The sequence below is a fragment of the Triticum aestivum genome, chromosome 2B (genome assembly GCF_018294505.1).
Source record: "Triticum aestivum cultivar Chinese Spring chromosome 2B, IWGSC CS RefSeq v2.1, whole genome shotgun sequence".
NCBI lineage: Eukaryota > Viridiplantae > Streptophyta > Magnoliopsida > Poales > Poaceae > Triticum > Triticum aestivum.
This window is the reverse complement of record NC_057798.1, coordinates 162,870,876-162,890,136: the sequence shown is the minus strand read 5'-3', so window position 1 is coordinate 162,890,136 and position 19,261 is coordinate 162,870,876.

Here is a 19,261-nt window from a genome sequence, read left to right as displayed (position 1 = left end):
GCTTCATGCGCTGCCTCCGAGGCTGCCATGTACTCCGCTTCACATGTAGATCCCGCCACGACGCTCTGCTTGCAGCTGCACCAGCTTACTGCTCCACCATTCAACATATACACGTATCCGGTTTGTGACTTAGAGTCATCCAGATCTGTGTCGAAGCTAGCGTCGACGTAACCCTTTACGACGAGCTCTTCGTCACCTCCATAAACGAGAAACATGTCCTTTGTCCTTTTCAGGTACTTCAGGATATTCTTGACCGCTGTCCAGTGTTCCTTGCCGGGATTACTCTGGTATCTTGCTACCAAACTCACGGCAAGGTTTACATCAGGTCTGGTACACAGCATGGCATACATAATAGATCCTATGGCTGAAGCATAGGGGATGACACTCATCTCTTCTTTATCTTTTGCCGTGGTCGGTGACTGAGCTGAGCTCAATCTCACACCTTGTAACATAGGCAAGAACCCTTTCTTGGACTCATCCATTTTGAACTTTTTCAAAATCTTATCAAGGTATGTGCTTTGTGAAAGACCTATGAGGCGTCTCGATCTATCTCTATAGATTTTGATGCCTAATATATAAGCAGCTTCTCCAAGGTCCTTCATTGAAAAACATTTGTTCAAGTAGGCCTTAATGCTGTCCAGAAATTCTATATTATTTCCCATCAAGAGTATGTCATCCACATATAATATGAGAAATGCTACAGAGCTCCCACTCACTTTCTTGTAAACGCAGGCTTCTCCATAAGTCTGCATAAACCCAAACGCTTTGATCATCTCATCAAAGCGAATATTCCAACTCCGAGATGCTTGCACCAGCCCATAAATGGATCGCTGGAGCTTGCATACTTTGTTAGCGTTCTTAGGATCGACAAAACCTTCTGGCTGCATCATATACAGCTCTTCCTTAAGATGCCCGTTAAGGAATGCCGTTTTGACGTCCATCTGCCATATCTCATAATCATAGTATGCGGCAATTGCTAACATGATTCGGACGGACTTAAGCTTCGCTACGGGAGAGAATGTCTCGTCGTAGTCAATCCCTTGAACTTGTCGATAACCCTTAGCGACAAGTCGAGCTTTATAGATGGTAACATTTCCATCCGCGTCCGTCTTCTTCTTAAAGATCCATTTGTTTTCTATCGCTCGCCGATCATCGGGCAAGTCAGTCAAAGTCCATACTTTGTTTTCATACATGGATTCTATCTCGGATTTCATGGCTTCTAGCCATTTGTTGGAATCTGGGCCCGCCATCGCTTCTTCATAGTTCGAAGGTTCACCGTTGTCTAACAACATGATTTCCAGGACAGGGTTGCCGTACCACTCTGGTGCGGAACGTGTCCTTGTGGACCTACGAAGTTCAGTAGCAACTTGATCCGAAGTACCTTGATCATCATCATTGGTTTCCTCTTCAGTTGGTGTGGGCATCACAGGAACATTTTCCTGAGCTGCACCACTTTCCCGTTCGAGAGGTAGTACTTCATCGAGTTCTACTTTCCTCCCACTTACTTCTTTCGAGAGAAACTCTTTTTCCAGAAAGCATCCGTTTTTGGCAACAAAGATCTTGCCTTCGGATCTTAAGTAGAAGGTATACCCTACAGTTTCCTTAGGGTATCCTATGAAGACGCATTTTTCCGACTTGGGTTCGAGCTTTTCAGGTTGAAGTTTCTTGACATAAGCATCGCATCCCCAAACTTTTAGAAACGACAGCTTAGGTTTCTTCCCAAACCATAATTCATACGGTGTCGTCTCAACGGATTTAGACGGTGCCCTATTTAAAGTGAATGTAGCTGTCTCTAGAGCGTATCCCCAAAATGATAGCGGTAAATCGGTAAGAGACATCATAGACCGCACCATATCCAATAGAGTGCGATTACGACGTTCGGACACACCGTTTCGCTGAGGTGTTCCAGGCGGCGTGAGTTGTGAAACGATTCCACATTTCCTTAAGTGCGTGCCAAATTCGTGACTTAAATATTCTCCTCCACGATCTGATCGTAGGAACTTTATCTTTCGGTCACGTTGATTCTCCACCTCATTCTGAAATTCCTTGAACTTTTCAAAGGTCTCAGACTTGTGTTTCATTAAGTAGATATACCCATATCTACTTAAGTCGTCAGTGAGAGTGAGAACATAACGATATCCTCCGCGAGCCTCAACGCTCATTGGACCGCACACATCGGTATGTATGATTTCCAACAAGTTGGTTGCTCGCTCCATTGTACCGGAGAACGGAGTCTTGGTCATTTTGCCCATGAGGCATGGTTCGCATGTGTCAAATGATTCATAATCAAGAGACTCCAAAAGTCCATCAGCATGGAGCTTCTTCATGCGTTTGACACCAATGTGACCAAGGCGGCAGTGCCACAAGTATGTGGGACTATCGTTATCAACTTTACATCTTTTGGCATCTACACTATGAACATGTGTAATATTACGCTCGAGATTCATTAAGAATAAACCATTGACCATCGGAGCATGACCATAAAACATATCTCTCATATAAATCGAATAACCATTATTCTCAGACTTAAATGAGTAGCCATCTCGAATTAAACGAGATCCAGATACAATGTTCATGCTCAAACTTGGCACTAAATAACAATTATTAAGGTTCAAAACTAATCCCGTAGGTAAATGTAGAGGCAGCGTGCCGACGGCGATCACATCGACTCTGGAACCATTCCCGACGCGCATCGTCACCTCGTCCTTCGCCAGTCTCCGTTTATTCCGCAGCTCCTGCTGTGAGTTACAAATATGAGCAACGACACCGGTATCAAATACCCAGGAGTTACTACGAGTACTGGTAAGGTACACATCAATTACATGTATATCAAATATACCTTTGGTGTTGCCGGCCTTCTTATCCGCTAAGTATTTGGGGCAGTTCCGCTTCCAGTGACCCTTCCCCTTGCAATAAAAGCACTCAGTCTCAGGCTTGGGTCCATTCTTTGACTTCTTCCCGGCAACTGGCTTACCGGGCGCGGCAACCTCCTTGCCGTCCTTCTTGAAGTTCTTCTTACCCTTGCCCTTCTTGAACTTAGTGGTCTTATTGACCATCAACACTTGATGTTCTTTCTTGATTTCAACCTCTGCTGACTTCAGCATAGAAAATACTTCAGGAATGGTCTTTACCATCCCCTGCATATTGTAGTTCATCACAAAGCTCCTGTAGCTTGGTGGGAGCGACTGGAGGATTCTGTCAATGACCGCCTCATCTGGGAGGTTAATATTTAGCTGGGTCATACGGTTGTGTAACCCAGACATCTTCAGGATGTGTTCACTGACAGAACTGTTTTCCTCCATCTTACAACTGTAGAACTTGTCGGAGACATCATATCTCTCGACCCGGGCGTGAGCTTGGAAAACTAGTTTCAGCTCTTCGAACATCTCATATGCTCCGTGATGCTCAAAACGCTTTTGGAGCCCCGGTTCTAAGCTGTAAAGCATGCCGCACTGAACGAGGGAGTAATCATCAGCACGAGACTGCCAAGCATTCATAATGTCTTGGTTCTCTGGGACGGGAGCGTCACCTAGCGGTCCTTCTAGGACATATTGTTTCCTGGCAGCTATGAGGATGATCCTCAGGTTCCGGACCCAGTCCGTATAGTTGCTGCCATCATCTTTCAGCTTGGTTTTCTCTAGGAACGCGTTGAAGTTCATGTTGACATGAGCGTTGGCCATTTGATCTACAAGACATATTTGCAAAGGTTTTAGACTAAGTTCATGATAATTAAGTTCTAATCAAATTATGAACTCCCACTTAGATTAGACATCCCTCTAGTCATCTAAGTGTTACACGATCCGAGTCGACTAGCCCGTGTCCGATCATCACGTGAGACGGACTAGTCATCATCGGTGAACATTCTCATGTTGATCGTATCTTTCATACGACTCGTGTTCGACCTTTCGGTCTCCGTGTTCCGAGGCCATGTCTGCACATGCTAGGCTCGTCAAGTTAACCCTAAGTGTTTTCGCTGTGTAAAACTGTCTTACACCCGTTGTATGTGAACGTAAGAATCCATCACACCCGATCATCACGTGGTGCTTAGAAGCGACGAACTGTAGCAACGGTGCACAGTTAGGGGAGAACACTTCTTGAAATTTTGTAAGGGATCACCTTATTTACTACCGTCGTCCTAAGTAAACAAGATGCATAAACATAATAAACATCACATGCAATTATATAGTTGTGACATGATATGGCCAATATCATATAGCTCCATTGATCTCCATCTTCGGGGCTCCATGATCATCTTGTCACCGGCTTGACACCATGATCTCCATCATCATGATCTCCATCATCGTGTCTTCATGAAGTTGTCACGCCAACGACTACTTCTACTTCTATGACTAACGCGTTTAGCAATGAAGTAAAGTAAGTTACATGGCGTTCTTCAATGACACGCAGGTCATACAAAAATAAAGACAACTCCTATGGCTCCTGCCGGTTGTCATACTCATCGACATGCAAGTCGTGAATCCTATTACAAAGAACATGATCTCATACATCACAATTCATCATTCATCACAACTTCTGGCCATATCACATCACTTGATCAATCGCTGCAAAAACAAGTTAGACGTCCTCTAATTGTTGTTGCATCTTTTACGTGGCTGCAATTGGGTTCTAGCAAGAACGTTTTCTTACCTACGAATAACCACAACGTGATTTTGTCAACTTCTATTTACCCTTCATAAGGGCCCTTTTCATCGAATCCGCTCCAACTAAAGTGGGAGAGACAGACACCCGCCAGCCACCTTATGCAACTAGTGCATGTTAGTCGGTGGAACCGGTCTCACGTAAGCGTACGTGTAAGGTTGGTCCGGGCCGCTTCATCCCACAATACCGCCGAAGCAAGAAAAGACTAGTAGAGGCAAGTAAGATGACAAGATCCACGCCCACAACAAAATTGTGTTCTACTCGTGCAAAGAGAACTACGCATAGACCTAGCTCATGATGCCACTGTTGGGGAACGTTGCAGAAAATTAAAATTTTTCCTACGGTTTCACCAAGATCCATCTATGAGTTCATCTAAGCAACGAGTCAAGGGAGAGAGTTTGCATCTACATACCACTTGTAGATCACGAGCGGTAGCTTGCCAAGGAGATGGTGATGATGGAGTCGTACTCGAACGTGATTCGGATCACCGATGTCCTAGTGCTGAACGGACAGCACCTCCGCGTTCAACACACGTACGGGACGGGAGACGTCTCCTCCGTCTTGATCCAGCAAGGAGGAAGGAGAGGTTGAGGAAGGCAGCTCCAACGGCAGCACGACGGCGTGGTGCAGTTGACGCGGCAGTATTCCGACAGGGCTTCGCCAAGCACGTACGGAGGAGGAGATGTGTTGGGGAGGGGAGGGGCTGCGCCTTGAGTATTGGTGTGTTGCAGCCCTCCCCTCACCCCTTTATATATAGGGGAAAGGGCAAGGGGGGCTGGCCCTCTAGGGAAAACCCTAGGGGGGGGGGGGCGGCCAAGGGCTGGGGGGCTTGCCCCCCAAGCAAAGGGGGTGCGCCCCCTTTAGGGTTTCCCCCCCACCCTTAGGCGCATGGGCCCAAGGAGGGGGGCGCGCCAAGCCCACTAGGGGCTGGCTGCTATCCCCACGCAGCCCAAGTGGCCCCCCGGGAGGGGTGGCCCCTCCCGGTGGACCCCCGGAACCCTTCCGGTGGTCCCGGTACAATACCGGTATAACCCCGAAACTTTCCGGTGCCCGTTTAACAACTTCCCATATATAAAACTTTATCTCCGGACCATTCCGGAACTCCTCGTGACGTCCGGGATCTCATCCGGGACTCCGAACAACATTCGGTAGTCACATACTAGTCTTCCTAACAACCCTAGCGTCACCGAACCTTAAGTGTGTAGACCCTACGGGCTCGGGAGACATGCAGACATGACCGAGACCACTCTCGGGCAATAACCAACAGCGGGGTCTGGATACCCATGATGGCTCCCACACGCTCCTCGATGATTTCATCGGTTGAACCACGATGTCGAGGATTCGATCAAACCCTGTATACAATTCCCTTTGTCAATCGGTACGTTACTTGCTCGAGACTCGATCGTCGGTATCCCAATACCTTGTTCAGTCTCGTTACTGGCAAGTCACTTTACTCGTACCATAATGCATGATCCCGTGGCCAACACATTGGTCACCTTGAGCTCATTATGATGATGCATTACCGAGTGGGCCCAGAGATACCTCTCCGTCATACGGAGTGACAAATCCCAGTCTCGATCCGCATAAAACAATAGATACTTTCGGAGATACCTGTAGTGCACCTTTAGCAAACGAACTACACGATCTTTGTGCTATGCTTAGGATTGGGTCTTGTCCATCACATCATTCTTCTAATGATGTGATCCCGTCATCAACGACATCCAATGTCCATAGCCAAGAAACCATGACTATCTGTTGATCACAACGAGCTAGTCAACTAGAGGCTTACTAGGGACATATTGTGGTCTTTGTATTCACACGTGTATTACGATTTCCGGATAATACAGTTATAGCATGAATAAAAGACAATTATCATGAACATAGAAATATAATAATACTTTTATTATTGCCTCTAGGGCATATTTCCAACACTAAGTTGGGGACCAAGAAGGAATTCTCTAATTGTATGCACATACTGCCATACCGATCATTGCCTTTCTAGGAGATGATGTATTAATCATTGGTTGCTACAAGAACTCTACGACTTTTACCAGCTAAAATTTACCTCACCACTTGATTTAGTCATTACAGATCACTAATTCAGTTTGTTTGAGGGATCATTGCTAATTGTTTATTTTCTTATTATTATTGGCCAAATTATGAGTAAATGAAATGAAAATGATCCAATCCAACCGACCGGTTGAAGACTCGCCTTCTCACATGTGAAAAGGGCCTCATATCATCATATCATCTCTCTCCCTCTCTCTCTCTCTCTCCCTCTCTCTCTCCCCTCTCCCTTCCTCCCCCCATCTCCCTCTTCCAGCCGCACACACGACCGTGCTCAGCAACATCGCTTCATGCGGGTCTCCTTCCTCGAGGCCTCTTCGTCTAAGCACCCATGGTGAGCCGGGTACATTGCCTATGATCCCATGTCTGCAAGAGGCGTGGTTGCAACAACGTCACCGATAACAACGTGCTTGCATCAGTCGATGTTGGATGTTGGTGACCTCATCGAGAGAGAAACAGAAAGGTGAGGTAGAATGGATAAGGATGACTCCTCGGTGTCCATGTGGGGGAGATGTTTTAAGAGATGGGCGGTGGTTTTGTAGGGATCAGACGCAAGGGTGGAGCACAAATCAAGGCGCAATGAAACAGCTGCACAGACGATGAACGGAATCCTTCGATCAACCACCTGATGACGATAAGCGTTTTCGCTCTTTTTGGCTGGGAAAACCTGATAATCTCACTACCTAAGTTGGGGACCAAGAAGGAATTCTCTAATTGTATGCACATACTGCCATACCGATCATTGCCTTGCTAGGAGATGATGTATTAATCATTGGTTGCTACAAGAACTCTACGACTTTTACCAGCTAAAATTTACCTCACCACTTGATTTAGTCATTACAGATCACTAATTCAGTTTGTTTGAGGGATCATTTCTAATTGTTAATTTTTCTTATTATCATTGGCCAAATTATGAGTAAATGAAAGGAAAATGATCATCGGTTGAAGACCCGCCTTCTCACATGTGAAAAGGGCCTCATATCTGTTGGGGAACGTAGTAATTTCAGAAATTTTCCTACGCACACACAGGATCATGGTGATGCATAGCAACGAGAGGGGAGAGTGTGTCCACGTACCCTCGTAGACCGAAAGCGGAAGCGTTAGCACAACGCGGTTGATGTAGTCGTATGTCTTCATGATCCGACCAATCAAGTACCGAACGCACGACACCTCCGAGTTCAGCACACGTTCAGCTCGATGACATCCCTCGAACTCCGATCCAGCCGAGCTTTGAGGGAGAGTTCCGTCAGCACGACGGCATGGTGACGATGATGATGTTCTACCGATGCAGGGCTTCGCCTAAGCACCGCTACGATATTATCGAGGTGGATTATGGTGGAGGGGGGCACCGCACACGGCTAAGAGATCCAAGGGATCAATTGTTGTGTATATGGGGTGCCCCCTCCTCCGTATATAAAGGGGGGAGGAGGAGAGGGCCGGTCAAGGGGAGGAGGCGCGCCCAAGGGGGGCAATCCTACTCCAAGTAGGATTCCCCCCTCTTTCCTAGTCCAAGTAGGAGAGGGAAAGGAAGGGAAGGAGAAGGAGACAGAAGGAGAGGGAGGAAAAGGAGGAAAGGGGGGCCGCCCCCTAGTCCAATTCGGTTTGGGCTAGGGGGGCCGCGCGCCCTGCCTCCTCTCTTCCACCACTTGGCCCATGAGGCCCATTGCATCTTCCTCGTATTCCCGTAACTCCCCGGTACCCCCGAAAATACCCGAATCACTCGGAACCTTTATGATGTCCGAATATAGTCGTCCAATATATCAATTTTTACGTCTCGACCATTTCAAGACTCCTCGTCATGTCCCCGATCTCATCCGGGACTCCAACTACCTTCGGTACATCAAATCACATAAACTCATAATACAATCGTCATCGAACTTTAAGCATGCGGACCCTACGGGTTCGAGAACTATGTAGATATGACCGAGACACGTCTTCGATCAATAACCAATAGCAGAACCTGGATGCTCATATTGGCTTCCACATATTCTACGAAGATCTTTATCGGTCAAACCGCATAACAACATATGTTGTTTCCTTTGTCATCAGTATGTTACTTGCCCGAGATTCGATCGTCGGTATCTCAATACCTAGTTCAATCTCGTTACCGGCAAGTCTCTTTACTCGTTCCGTAATACATCATCCCTCAACTAACTCATTAGTTGCAATGCTTGCAAGGCTTAAGTGATGTGCTGTCACGCCCAAGATGCGACCCTATCCTAAAGGAACTCGAAGGTCCCACCAAGGATAGAAGCGCATCTTGAAGACACTTTTGCAAGGTGGATATCATTACATCAACATTACATAATGGATGGGGATACATACAAAAGGCATACAATGCCACACGGATACAACATCATCATACATAAGAGCACCATCCGACTACGGATGAAACACAAACGGAACTTCAAACGACATCCACCCTGCTAGCCCAGGCTGCCGACCTGGAACCTATTCCCTGATCGAAGAAGAAGTAGAAGAAGAACTCCAAAACAAACAAACATCGCTCTCGCGTCATGGTCATCTCAAAACCTGTACCTGCAACTGTTGTTGTAGTAATCTATGAGCCACGAGGACTCAGCAATCCCATTACCATGGGTATCAAGACTAGCAAAGCTTAATGGGTAAGGAAGGGGTAAAGTGGTGAGGTTGCAGCAGCGACTAAGCATATATGGTGGCTGACATACGCAAATAAGAGCGAGAAGAGAAGCAATGGAACGGTCGAGAAGCTAGAAGTGATCAAGAAGTGATCCTGAAACTACTTATGTCGAACATAACCCAAAATCCGTGTTCACTTCCCGGACTCCGCCGAAAAGAGACCATCACGGCTACACACACGGTTGATGCGTTTTAATTCGAATCTGGTGTCAAGTTATCTACAACCGGACATTAACAAATTCCCATCTGCCACATAACCGCGGGCACGGCTCTCGAAAGTTTATACCCTGCAGGGGTGTCCCAACTTAGCCCATCACAAGCTCTCATGGTCAACGAAGGATATTCCTTCTCCCAGGAAGACCCGATCAGTCTCGGAATCCCGGTTTACAAGACATTTCAACAATGGTAAAACAAGTCCGGCAAAGCCGCCCAATGCGCCGACAATCCCGATAGGAGCTGCACATATCTCGTTCTCAGGGCAACACCGGATGAGACTAGCTACGAGTAAAACTAGCCCTCAAGTTTCCCCGAGGTAGCCCCGCAGGCAGCTCGGTTCGGACCAGCACTTAGAGAAGCACTGGCCCCGGGGGGGGGGCTAAAATAAAGATGACCCTCGGGTTGGCGACCCAAGGGAAGGGTATAGGTGGTGGTGAGGCAAATGGTAAAATCAAGGTTGGGCTGATGTAGGAGTTTTATTCAAAGCAAACTGTCAAGGGGGTCCCATAAATCACCCAACCGCGTAAGGAACGCAAAATCCGGGAACATAACACCAGTATGACAGAAACTAGGGCGGCAAGAGTGGAACAAAACACCAGGCATATGGCCGAGTCTTCCACCCTTTACCAAGTATATAGATGCATTAATTAAATAAGAGATATTGTGATATCCCAACATCATCCTATCCACCATGGAGCAATCTTCAACTTCACCTGCAACTAACAACGCTATAAGAGGGCTGAGCAAAGCGGTAACATAGCCAAGCAACGGTTTGCTAGGAAGGGTGAAAAGGTTAGAGGTTGACATGGCAAATTGGGAGGCTTGAGCAACAAGAGATAGGTAGCGCGGCAAAGCGATAGAACGAAGCAACTAGCATAGCAATGATAGTAGTAAAATCCAAGGTGACGATCATCTTGCCTGAAATCCCACTAGGAAGAAGAGCGAGTCCATGAAGAAGATGAACGGGAGTAGTCAAATGAATCCTCACAACCGCAATATTACCGGAACTAAGAAGCAACACCGGAAAGAAACAACCAACATGGTAAATGCACAAACATAAACATGGCATGATGCACAAACAAGTATGATGCATGTCCGGTTTGGTAAGGCATGGCATGACAAAGTGCAACAAACAATACTACAAGTTAAGTGGAGCTCAATATGCAACGAGTTGCATATTGACAAAACACCACATTGACATATTTAGTTTAATCTCATTTAAGCTACCAAACAATATTAAATGTTGTTAAACATAGCAAAAGGTGAAGCATAATTAAGCTACCTATCTAGGCAAGTTTAAATGAGGCCGGAACAACAAACAACAATTCTGAAAAATCCCCATATGCATATTTTAGATTTGGTACTGTTCTGCCTAAAACCATATTTTATTGTTGTTAAGTAGGAAAATAAAGTGCAACAAGTTAATCTATGCATTTTTCCACCCCATTTACATATAAAATTTATTAAAATTGGAGCTACGGTTAATTAGTTATGAAATAAAGCATTTTAGCATGGCATTTGAGCAAATTTAAACAAACAACATGTTTAAACATATTTAACATGGATGAAAGTGGCAAATTATTAATCTACACAAAATTCTAAACATTTTACATATATGAAGTTTTTACCTATGATGCATAGTTTGTGAGATATTATATGCATGATGTGGAGGGTTTTTCTATAAAAATAGCAATCTCTGGATAAATAGGCAAATTCGCAGATCTAAAAAAAATGTACACAGGCCAAATCTGGCTGGCCCGAATGTGTACAGGAGAGGGCACTGGATCTGGGTGCTCACCAGGCCGCATGGGCCGGTTGGTGGAGGAGCTGGCAGGCCGCGGCTGGGCCTTGGAGCGCTGCGGCTGGAGAGGCCTAGGCAGCAGGGCGACGGGTCAACGACGCGGGCGAGCGGTTCTGGCGAGCTGCAGGTCGATGCAGAGGAAGCAGAGGTCGGTGATACGTCTCCAACGTATCTATAATTTTTGATTGCTCCATGCTACTTTATCTACTGTTTTAGGCAATATTGGGCTTTATTATCCACTTTTATATTATTTTTGGGACTAACCTATTAACCGGAGGCCCAACCCAGATTTGCTGCTTTATGCCTATTTCAGTGTTTCGAGGAAAAGGAATATCAAACGGAGTCAAAACGGAACGAAATCAACCGGAGAAGTTAATTTTGGAAGGAAACCAACCTGATGGGCTTGGAGTGCACGCCAGGGGAGTCCCAGGCTGCCCACGAGGGTGGAGGGCGCGCCCTCCCCCCTGGGCGTGCCCCCTACCTCGTGAGCAGCCCGGAGGTCCACCGACGTACCCCCTGCACCCATATATACCTATGTACCCTAAAACTTCCAGAACAGAAGATAGATCGGGAGTTCCGCTGCCGCAAGCCTCTGTAGCCACCAAAAACCAATCGGGACCCTGTCCCGGCACCCTGCCGGAGGGGGATCCCATCACCGGTGGCCATCTTCATCATCCCGGCGCTATCCATGACGAGGAGGGAGTAGTTCACCCTCGGGGCTGAGGGTATGTACCAGTAGCTATGTGTTTGATCTCTCTCTCTCTCTCTCTCTCTCGTGTTCTCTCTCGTGTTCCTCTATGGCACGATCTTGATGTATCCCGAGCTTTGCTATTGTAGTTGGATCTTATGATGTTTCTCCCCCTCTACTCTCTTGTGATGAATTGAGTTTCCCCTTTGAAGTTATCTTATTGGATTGAGTCTTTTATGAACACTTGATGTATGTCTTGCGTAGGATAACCGTGGTGACAATGGGTTATTCTACTGATCCACTTGATGTATGTTTTGGTGATCAACTTGCGGGTTTCGTGACACTTGGGAACCTATGCATAGGGGTTGGCACACGTTCTTGACTCTCCGGTAGAAACTTTGGGGCACTCTTTGAAGTACTTTTATGTTGGTTGGATGAATCTGAGATTGTGTGATGCATATCGTATAATCATGCCCACGGATACTTGAGGTGACAATGGAGTATCTAGGTGACATTAGGGTTTTGGTTGATTTGTATCTTAAGGTGTTATTCTAGTACGAACTCTTTTATAGATCGATCCGAAAGAATAGCTTTGTGGTGGTTTCGTACCCGACCATAATCTCTATGTTTGTTCTCCGCTATTAGTGGCTTTAGAGTGACTCTTTGTTGCATGTTGAGGGCTTGTCATATGTTCTATCTATGTTATTATTGTTGAGAGAACTTACACTAGTGAAAGTATGAACCCTAGGCCTTGTTTCCTATCATTGCAATACCGTTTACGCTCACTTTTATCATTAGTTACCTTACTGTTTTTATTATTTCAGATTACAAAAACCTTTATCTACTATCTATTTTGCACTTGTATCACCATCTCTTAGCCGAACTAGTGCACCTATACAATTTACCATTGTATTGGGTGTGTTGGGGACACAAGATACTCTTTGTTATTTGGTTGCAGGGTTGCTTGAGAGAGACCATCTTCATCCTACGCCTCCTACGGATTGATAAACCTTAGGTCATCCACTTGAGGTAAATTTGCTACTGTCCTACAAACCTGTGCACTTGCAGGCCCAACAACGTCTACAAGAAGAAGGTTGTGTAGTAGACATCAAGCTCTTTTCTGGCACCGTTGCCGGGGAGGCTAGGTAAAGGGTACTCACACTCCGTCACTAAGCTCTTTTCTGGCGTCGTTGCCGGGGAGGCTAGGTAAGTGAAGGTATATCTTTAGATCTTGCAATTGAATCTTTTTGTTTCTTGTTTTAGCACTAGTCTAGTTTATAAAAGAAAACTACAAAAAAAATGGAGTTGAGTTTGTCTCATACGCTTCACCTTTTTAATATCTTTCGTGAGTATGATGGAAAGGATAATTGTGCTCAAGTGCTAGAAGAAGAAATCTATAGAATGTTTGGAACTAAATATGTGAATGATGAGCATGATTGCAATGTTGTTAGTATGAATTCCTTGAATATCCATGATGCTAATGATATGCAAAGCCACAAGCTTGGGGAAGCTATGTTTGATGAAGATGATATTTTTTGTCCCCCAAGCTTTGATGAGCAAATTTACTATGATGAAAGCATGCCTCCTATCTATGATGATTATTGTGATGATACGTATGCTATAAAGAAAAAGTTTGCTTATGTGGAGAGTAGAAAATTTGCTATGCTTGTAGATCATGAAAAGAATGCTTTAGGTGCTGGTTATATTGTTGAATTCATTCATGATGCTACTGAAAATTATTATGAGGGAGGAACATATGCTTGTAGGAATTGCAATAATGTCAAGTTTCTTCTCTATATGCTTAAATTCTTGAAGCTATGCTTGTTGTGCCATCCTATGCTAGTTGATTATTGTTCCCATAAGTTGTTTGCTCACAAAATCCCTATGCATAAGAAGTGGGTTAGGCTTAAACGTGCTAGTCATATGCTTCATGATGCTCCCGTTATGTTTCAATTCTTATCTTTTATGTGAGCATCATTGTCATCATCATGCCTAGCTAAAAGGCATTAAAGAAAAGCGCTTATTGGGAGACAAGCCAATATTTATCCTTACTGTTTTTGTGTGTCCACATTATTATGCTACTGTAGTAATCATGTTTTATAGCTTTTGTTTCAATAAAGTGCCAAGTAGAACCTTTGGGAAGACTTGGGTGAAGTTTATGTGATCTTGCTGTGAAAAACAGAAACTTTAGTGCTCACGAGATTAGCTGCCATTTTTTAATGGAGAGCTATTTTAGGTTGATTCTTTTTGCAGATGATTAATAGACAAATTTCTCAGGTCCAGAAATTTATTTCATAATTTTTGGGGTTCCAGAAGTATACGTTTTATACGTATTACTACAGACTGTTCTGTTTTTGACAGATTCTGTTTTCTATGTGTTGTTTGCTTATTTTGATGCATCTATGGCTAGTATTAAGTGGTATGAACCATATAGAAGTTAGAATACAGTAGATATTACACCAATATGAATTTAGAATGAGTTCATTGCAGTACCTAAGTGGTGATTTTATTTTCTTATACTAACTGAGCTTACGAGTTTTGTTTTGAGTTTTGTGTGGTTGAAGTTTTCAAGTTTTGGGTAAAGAATTCAATGGAATATGGAATAAGGAGTGGAAAGAGCCTAATCTTGGGGATTCCCAAGGCACCCCAAGGTAATATTCAAGGACAACCAAGAGCCTAAGCTTGGGGATGCCCCGGAAGGCATCCCCTCTTTCGTCTTCGTTCATCGGTAACTTTACTTGGAGCTATATTTTTATTCACCACATGATATGTGTTTTGCTTGGAGCGTCATTTTATTTTGTTAGTTTTTTCTTTATGTTAGTTAGAATAATGTTTTGCATCTTTAGTTTCAATAAAAAGTCAAGGATAGGCTTTGCCATGCTTATTTTGCTAGTTTGCATGTTGCTGTTTGAAAACAGAAAGTTTACCGCTGTTGCAAAAATTCCCTAGAAAAGTCAGAGCATGGTATAACGTTGAATCTTTTTGCATATTGAGGTCTGATAAATTTATTACAGTGGGAATTTTAGTTCATAATTTTTGGAGTCAGGGAAGTATTGATACTCTTGCATTCTTTACAGACTGTACTGTTTTGGCAGATTGCTGTTATGGTTGCATTGTTTGCATATGTTTGCTTGTTTAGTGATTCTATTTGAGGATAGGAGTGTTAAATATACAGAGGCATTTAGTATTAAATGTTGAATAATAATTTTAGTGATTTGTTACAGTAGAAAATGATAAGGTTTTGCATTGGTTTATACTAACCTATCTCACGAGTTCTTGTTGAGTTTGTTGTGAATGAAGCTTTTGATAAAAAGAGAAACCATGATATGAGATGAATTAAGGAGACACAAAAATTCAATCTTGGGGATGCCCAAGGCACCCCAAGATAATATTTCAAGAAGTCTCAAGCATCTAAGCTTGGGGATGCCCCGGTAGGCATCCCACCTTTCTTCTTCAACAACTATCGGTTAGTATCGGTTGAGCCTAAGTTTTTGCTTCTTCACATGAGTTGTGCTATCCTTGCAATGTTTTCTTTAGCTTTGCTTGCTGTTTGAATAAAGTATCAAGATCTGAAATTCTTTAATGATAGAGAGCCTTACATGAATTGGAATTTGTTAGAATACTCTTTGTGCTTCACTTATATCTTTTGAGCTTGATAGTTTTTGCTCTAATGCTTCACTTATATCTTTCAGAGCATGGTGGTAGTTTTATTTTGAAGAAATAGATGAACTCTCATGCTTCACTTATATTATTTTGAGAGTCACTAATAGCATGGTAATTTGCTTAATGTTAATATACTTGGTGTTCAAGATATGTGAAACTTTCTTTTGAGTGCGTTGAATACTAAGATAAGTTTGATGCTTGATAATTGTTTTGAGATATGGAGGTGATAATATCAAAGTCGTGCTAGTTGAGTAATTGTGAATTTGAGAAATGCTTGTGTTGAAGTTTGCAAGTCCCGTAGCATGCACGTATGGTTAAAGTTGTGTAACAAATTTGAAACATGAAGTGTACTTGGCTTGTGCATCCTTATGAGTGGCGGTCGGGGATGAGCGATGGTATTTTCCTACCAATCTATCCCCCTAGGAGCATGCGCGTAGTACTTGGTTTTTGATGACTTCTAAATTTTTCCAATAAGTATATGAGTTATTTTGACTAATGTTGAGTCCATGGATTATACGCACTCTCACCTTTCCGCCTTTGCTAGCCTCTTCGGTACCATGCATTGCCCTTTCTCACCTTGAGAGTTGGTGCAAACTTCGCCGGTGCATCCAAACCCCGTGATACGATATGCTCTATCACACATAAACCTCCTTATATATTCCTCAAAACAGCCATCATACCTACCTATCATGGCATTTCCATAGCCATTCCGAGATATATTGCCATGCAACTTCCATCATCATTATTATGACATACATTACTTTTGTCATATTGCCATTGCATGATCATCTAGTTGACATCGTATTTGTGGCAAAGCCACCATGCATTATTTTTCATACATGTCACTCTTGATTCATTGCACCATCCCGGTACACCGCTGGAGGCATTCATATAGAGTCATATCTTGTTCTAAGTTTCAAGTTGTAATCCTTATGTTGTAATCAATAGAAGTGTGATGATCATCATTATTAGAGCATTGCCCAAAAAAGGCCAAAAAAAAGAAAGGCCCCAAAAAAAGAAAAGGGCAATGCTACTATCTCTTTTTCCACACTTGTGCTTCAAAGTAGCACCTTGTTCCTCATGTAGTGAGTCTCATATATTGTGCTTCAAAGTAGCACCTTGTTCTTCATGTAGTGAGTCTCATAAGTTGTCTTTTTATACTAGTGGGAATTTTTCATTATAGAACTTGGCTTGTATATTCCTACGATGGGCTTCCTCAAATGCCCTAGGTCTTCGTGAGCAAGCAAGTTGGATGCACACCCACTAGTTTTCTTTTGTTGAGCATTCATAGCTCTAGTGCATCCGTTGCATGGCAATCCCTACTCCTCATGTTGACATCAATTGATGGGCATCTCCATAGCCCGTTGATTAGCCTCGTCAACGTGAGACTTTCTCCTTTTTTGTCTTCTCCACGCAATCCCCATCATCATATTCTATTCCACCCATAATGTTATATCCATGGCTCATGCTCATGTATTGCGTGAAGGTTGAAAAAGTTTGAGATTATTTAAGTATGAAACAATTGTTTGGCTTGTCATCGGGGGTATAGAAGTTGGGAACATCCTTATGTGACGAAAATGAAGCATATCCTAACTATATGATTTTGTAGGGATGAACTTTCTTTGGCCATGTTGTTTTGAGAAGACATGATTGCTTTGATTAGTATGCTTGAAGTATTATTATTTTTGTGTCAATATGAACTTTTGTCTTGAATCTTTCGGATCTGAATATTCATATCACAATTAAGAAGATTTACATTGAAATTATGCCAAAGTATCACTCTGCATCAAAAATTCTTTTTTATCATTTACCTACTCGAGGACGAGCAGGAATTAAGCTTGGGGATGCTTGATACATCTCCAACGTATCTATAATTTTTGATTGCTCCATGCTACTTTATCTACTGTTGTAGGCAATATTGGGCTTTATTATCCACTTTTATATTATTTTTGGGACTAACCTATTAACCGGAGGCCCAACCCAGATTTGCTGTTTTATGCCTATTTCAGTGTTTCGAGGAAAAGGAATATCAGACGGAGTCAAAACGGAACGAAATCAACTGCAGAAGTTAATTTTGGAAGGAAACCAACCTGATGGGCTTGGAGTGCACGCCAGGGGAGTCCCGGGCTGCCCACGAGGGTGGAGGGCGCGCCCTCCCCCCTGGGCACGCCCCCCTACCTCGTGAGCAGCCCGGAGGTCCACCTACGTACCCCCTGCACCCATATATACCTACGTACCCTAAAACTTCTAGAACAGAAGATAGATCAGGAGTTCCGCCACTGCAAGCCTCTGTAGCCACCAAAAACCAATCGGGACCCTATTCCGGCACCCTGTCGGAGGGGGGTCCCATCACCGGTGGCCATCTTCATCATCCCGGTGCTATCCATGACGAGGAGGGAGTAGTTTACCCTCGGGGCCGAGGGTATGTACTAGTAGCTATGTGTTTGATCTCTCTCTCTCTCTCGTGTTCTCTCTCGTGTTCCTCTATGGTACGATCTTGATGTATCCCGAGCTTTGCTATTGTAGTTGGATCTTATGATGTTTCTCCCCCTCTACTCTCTTGTGATGAATTAAGTTTCCCCTTTGAAGTTATCTTATTGGATTGAGTCTTTTATGAACACTTGATGTATGTCTTGCGTGGGACAACCGTGGTGACAATGGGTTATTCTATTGATCCACTTGATGTATGTTTTGGTGATCAACTTGCGGGTTTCGTGACACTTGGGAACCTATGAATAGGGGTTGGCACGCGTTCTTGACTCTCCGGTAGAAACTTTGGGGCAGTCTTTGAAGTACCTTTATGTTGGTTGGATGAATCTGAGATTGTGTGATGCATATCGTATAATCATGCCCACGGATACTTGAGGTGACAATGGAGTATCTAGGTGACATTAGGGTTTTGGTTGATTTGTATCTTAAGGTGTTATTCTAGTACGAACTCTTTTATATATCGATCCGAAAGAATAGCTTTGTGGTGGTTTCGTACCCGACCATAATCTCTACGTTTGTTCTCCGCTATTAGTGGCTTTAGAGTGACTCTTTGTTGCATGTTGAGGGCTTGTCATATGTTCTATCTATGTTATTATTGTTGAGAGAACTTACACTAGTGAAAGTATGAACCCTAGGCCTTGTTTCCTATCATTGCAATACCATTTACGCTCACTTTTATCATTAGTTACCTTGCTGTTTTTATTATTTCAGATTACAAAAACCTTTATCTACTATCTATTTTGCACTTGTATCACCATCTCTTCGCCGAACTAGTGCACCTATACAATTTGCCATTGTATTGGGTGTGTTGGGGACACAAGAGACTCTTTGTTATTTGGTTGCAGGGTTGCTTGAGAGAGACCATCTTCATCCTACGCCTCCTACGGATTGATAAACCTTAGGTCATCCACTTGAGGGAAATTTGCTAGTGTCCTACAAACCTGTGCACTTGCAGGCCCAACAACGTCTACAAGAAGAAGGTTGTGTAGTAGACATCAGTCGGCAACAGGCAAGGTGGA